This window comes from Lemur catta, chromosome 9 (genome assembly GCF_020740605.2).
Source record: "Lemur catta isolate mLemCat1 chromosome 9, mLemCat1.pri, whole genome shotgun sequence".
Lineage (NCBI taxonomy): Eukaryota > Metazoa > Chordata > Mammalia > Primates > Lemuridae > Lemur > Lemur catta.
Window position 1 is genome coordinate 66424912 of NC_059136.1, and position 6000 is coordinate 66430911.

Here is a 6000-nt window from a genome sequence, read left to right on the forward strand (position 1 = left end):
ACATATAATCCAGGTAGAAATGCAGGATGCTCAAATTATTACAACCTAAGGGATCTAAATAAATGCCAACTTGACTCAATGAATTATTAGATAGATGCCTCACTGAGTTAAGGGGTATCTCTGATGTCAAGATTTACAAGGAAATCTCAAAATATCCAAACATTTTGGGTTTTTTGCCCAACTGACACAGTCAAATATTTCTTCCTGGCAGATATCCAAGGGAAAAGTAGAAACATACAGAATTTTCCAACGTTTCGTCTGCAGAAAAGTATTAAATAGCTGTTCACTACCAAGTACATACCAAAAGTATACCAGGTCTGTCATTCTTACAGTAATATCATGAAAAAAGAAAGAACAACAGGAAAAAAGTATGAAGGGAGTATTTCTGAAGAGAATTCCTGGAGAGCTGCAGGTAATAATGGTCACAAGTCTAACACCAGGACTATCTTAATGGACTTGAACTCCTATGAGACAAAGAAATTCTTACACTTCAGCTAAATCCATCACACTTACATATTAATATAAATGACACGTCTGCTTCCTGGGACAGAGAACAGGGTGAAGTATGAACAAAAAGAATCTGGAAGGGCAAAGATAAGATTACTGGCCCAATGCTTACCTCACACTACAAACAAAATTCATTCTAAATCTATTGTCAGTCTAAATGTGAAAGGTAGGGAGGCCATACGATAGGAGGATATCTTCAACACTTGACACATGGAAATATATGTTAACATCCCATTATGAAGAAACAGATCAAAAAATCTGATTCTATTAAAATTAATAATTTCTGTTCACAAAAAGACACCATTAAGAGAGTGAAAAATCAAATTTCAGAGTGGGAGAAGATATTTGCAACACATATAACTAACAAAAGCACATGCCCAAAATCCATGAACATTACTCCTAAAAATCAATTTAAAAAAATAAAACCCAATAGAAAATGTGTAAGAAAGTGGAACAGGCATTTCACAAATAAAAGAATATCTAAATGTCAATAACATATACAAAGTAATCAACTTTACTACTAATTAGGAGAAATGCAAATTTAAAAAATGAGGTACCACTACACTCTGATCAGAAAGGCTAAAAGTAAAGAGATTTAGAATGCTAAGTACTAGTGAGAATGTGGCACAGTGGAAATTCTCACACACTGCTTGGTAGGAGGTTAAACTGTGAACACTTTGGAAAGCCATTTCACAGTATGTACTAAATGTGACCATATGCACACCCTATAACCCAGCAATTTCACTTCTAGGTATTATCAATCTAACAGATGAAGGTGTATAAAAGAACAAGAATGTTCACAGCAGTGTTGTATTTGGCATAGCGTCAAACTAGAAACAACCCAAATGTCCACCAATAGGAGAGCTAAGAAAGTAATCGCAGCATATTCATATTTACCATATATTCAATGGACTTGAACAAGAATGCACAAGCAATTGCTACATAGAAAAAAAAAAGCCAGAAACATAGGAATACATATTGTGTGATTCTATTGATATAAATTTCAAAAGCAGCTTAACTGTGGTGTCAGAAGTCAAGATAGTGGTTAGTTTTAGGGAGAAGGAAGAGAGTCATAATGGGAGCCAGGTGGGAGGCTTCTGGGTTCCTGGTGACATTCTGTTTCTTCACCTGGGTACTAGTTACATGAGTATATTCGTTTTGTGATAATTCATGGTTTGTGCAATTTTAGAAGTCATTTTAACTTCAACTAAAAAGTTAAAAAAGAAACTAATGGGCTTTTCCCCTTCAAGGCTTTTGTGATGTAAATTCTATCTCATAAAGACCCTGTGATTGTCTCTTGGTTTAAGTTATGATCCCAAGAAACATACAACTGGACAATAGACACGAGGTTGAGTAATTGTGTTAACTGGGCAAGTCATATAAGTTCCTCGGACTGCAGTTTCCTCCACTGGAAAATGAAAAGATTAAGAATTTGTATCTTCTAAGGCTTTTCCAGCTCTAAAATTCTATAAAGTCGCTTAAATTCTTGCTGCTTTAGTTTGAACAGAACAATAAGGAAACAATGGCTGTCACTCTACAGCTGAAACATTTCCCGGAGGTGTTTTCACATATTAATTGTAAGATGAATGACACTGTTACCAATAATCCTCACTTTAATTTACTGAGTATCAACTCTTCCATTAGTGCAATAGAAGCAGGACTCTTACAAAAAGTACTAAGTACAGTGACAATTTAATAATTCTTAAGGTCAAACACTGATGTGGTTACAGCCCAAACTTTGTCTGTCATAGAGTATAATGATTACCCATCAATAATGTTTGTTTCTCTTTCAGACTCAGGAAGAAATGACTGTTACTCAATATCCCCATGGTCTCTCTTTTCTGATCCTCTCTGCCATGCTTGCAAGTTTTGCTCCCTTATCTACCATTTGTAATAACATATAATAATGATGCAAACTTTGGGAGATGACTAAGAAACTATTGGAAGAACTATTTTTAATAGAAGAAAAAATTATATACAAGCTTACACAAATCAAAATGTTTGCAATAGTGCAATATTTAAAGTTTTATTTATTAGTATTGAAAAATAAAAATAACCTATGATCTCACTTTTATGGGGAATCAAATAAAGTTGAAACTCATAGAACTGGGAAGTAGAATGATAGTTACCAGAGGCTGGGGGTGGAGGGGGGAATTTTTGATCAAAGGGAACAGAGTTTCAGATAGACAGGAGGAATAGGTTTTGAGACCTATTGCACAGCAGTCAATATGTTATATATTTCAAAATAACTAAGAGTAAATTTAAAATGTCTCAACATAAAAAATATGTAAGAGAGGTGGTAGATATTGTAAATTAGATTGATTTAATCATTCCACATTGTATACATATATCAAAAGATCACATTGTGTCCCATAAAAGTATACAATTATGATCTGTTGATCAAAAATATTAATAGTAATAATTTAAAAATGCCTTGGCAAGAGAGGCATCCTTGAAGAAAACAATTTTAAACTTAAAAAATAAAAAAGTAACATAATTATAAGCATTAAGAATTAAATTATGATGCATATAAATAATAGAATACTAAAAATAATACTTATTTTTAAAAGAATCTAATTTATCATATAATCTGAACTATTAACAAAAAAGGAGGGAAGTTGAGAAAACATTGGGAAAAAAACTATATTTATAAAGTTATAAAAATGTAAACACTGAATATCAATTTTACCAAAAATAGGGATATGGTTATATTAGTAGAATTAGTGGAGGGGAAGTGTCTCTGTGTGTGTTTGGTGAGAGGTGGGAGGTAGGAAGGTGGGTATGAAGATGGAGTAAGAATGATAACTATCATTCATAGAAAAAAGTCAATGAAGTTTCTGAAATTGGGGGAAAACATCAAGAAATAGCAAAATAAGTATGTTGCTTTTTAAAATGGAGTTATATGAGAGAAGAAAAAGAAAAAAAGTTGAAGACAGATGCTGTGGAAAATGAGTTGAGGAGCAGGGACTGCAGTAGATGATAACTATGTAAATTATATGTACAAATTACCTTCATAAAAGTAAAAAAGCAAAAGACTGAAAATAAATATTTCAAAGTATTAGCAGAAGTTTTCTTTAGAAAGTTAGTGAGTTTTAAAATTTTTTTCTATTTTTGTGTATTCTCACATTTTCTATGATAGCCAAGTCTTAGAAATGAAAGGGCAGAAAAAGACAAGAAGTCTCGACTTTGTTTTATATGTTTTACATTTTATGGTGAATTTACTTATTACATCTCACTTAATCCTCATAACAACTCCAGGAAGCAGATATTATAATCCTATATCTTAGAGATCAGTGGTCCCCAACACTTTTGGCACCAGGGACCAGTTTTATGGAAGACATTTTTTCCCTGGGGGTGGGGGTGGAATGGTTTTGGGATGATTCAAGTGTATTGCATTTATTGTGCAGTCACACCTCTCTGCTAATGATAATCTGTATTTGCAGCCACTCCCCAGTGCTAGCATCACTGCCTCAGCTCCACCTCAGATCATCAGGCATTAAATTTTCATAAGGAGCAGCAACCTAGATCCCTCACGTGTGCAGTTTACAGTAGAGTTTGTGCTCTTTGAGAATCTAACGCTGCTGCTGATCTGACAGGAAGTGAAGTTTATGCCTTGATGCCAGTGATGGGGAGCAGCTATAAATACAGAAGAAGCTTCACTCACTTGCCTGATGCTCACCTCCTGCAGTGTGGCCCGGTTCCTAAAAGGCCACAGACTGGTACCAGTCCGCAGCCCCGGGCTTGGGAATGGCAGTTATAGATGTCAAAAATAAGAAATGATGAAACGTATACAAGGGTTTTTTTGTTTTTTGGTTTTTTTTTTTTTTTTTTTTTTTGAGACAGAGTCTCACTCTGTTGCCTGGGCTAGAGTGCCATGGCGTCAGCCTAGCTCACAGCAACCTCAAACTCCTGGGCTCAAGCAATCCTCCTGCCTCAGCCTCCTGAGTAGCTGGGACTACAGGCATGCGCCACCATGCCCCGCTAATTTTTCTGTATATAGTTTTAGCTGTCCATATAATTTCTTTCTGTTTTTAGTAGAAATGGAGTCTCCCTCTTGCTCAGGCTGGTCTCGAACTCCTGAGCTCAAACAATCCGCCCGCCTCGGCCTCCCAGAGTGCTAGGATTACAGGCGTGAGCCACCGCGCCCGGCCTTCAAGGGTCCTTTTTTTTTTACACTACAAGAAGTATTGATAATTTTAAAAAGAAGAAGAAAGATGTAGATGAGTGAGAAGAAAACCAGGGTTAGTGTTAAAGGTAAAATGGAGATTGGGTACCTGCATTGCAAAAGTGTCGAGAAAAAGTGTAACATCCTAAAAAGCCCAGTGAAAGTCAGTATAATTAGAAATGTCAAGGCCACTTATTCCAAATCTATAACGTCACCCTATATGTACACAACTAAATATAATAAATGTAATTTATGTGCACAATTAGCTACCAATATAATAAGGGTTTCCATGAGGGGCTTATAGCTTATAAATTCAAATAAGAAAAATGGATTCTTTTGCAGATCTATTAAGATAAGACGAAAGTTGGTCCCTTCTCCTGACAATTTGGACAATGGGGACGGTCAGCCTAGTGAACATGTGACAAGTGATTCCTAGGAAAGCAAAATGGACTTTTTAAAAATACAGACTCAAAATTATAGCTCTGTAGACTTAAGACTTTGGCTTTCTTATTATTTCATTCTCAGGATACCAAATTAGTCAAACCAAATATAAAATTAAATTAAATTTACACAAAAATATTTTATAACCTTTGTTTATCTTCTCTACCCAAAGAAATCTATTTTTCTTTTAAAGCTGAGATGGAATGCTATCTCTCTAAACTCTGGAGACAGAATGAATTACTTCTGCCTCCACACTTTAATACTGCCAGAAAAATATTTACCATAATATATTATAAATAATTATTTATAGGTCTGTCTATCCTGCTAGATAATGAGTTTCAAGAGGGCAAGGGCTGTAGATTATTTAGTACCAAATAAAATGCCTGGCTATAAATAAGTCCTAGTAAAAATTTAAGGTTTGAGTTAATAGTGAGCTATCTAAAGAAGAAAATTCACAAGCACAATGAAAATGAAATACACTGGAAAGGCAGAATCTACTGAATTTAGTTTAGATTCTTTAATTTCTTTTTTTTAAAGTATTTTGTTGTTATTGTTATTTTGAGACAGAGTCTTGCTCTGTTGCTCGGGTTAGAGTGCAGTGGCATCATCATAGCTCACTGCAACCTCAAACTCCTGGGCTCCAGTGATCCTCCTGCCTCAGCCTCTCAAGTAGCTGGGACTACAGTTGCACGCCACCATGCCCAGATAATATTTTATTTTTTTATAGAGACGAGGTCTCACTGGGTTGCCCCAGCTGGTCTTGAACTCCTGACCTCAAGCAATCCTCCCCACTCAGCTTCCCAAAGTGCTAGGATTACAGGTGTGAGCCACAAGGCCTGGGCCAGATTCTCTACTTTCTTTCTTTCTTTCTTTTAGGCCCTATAACA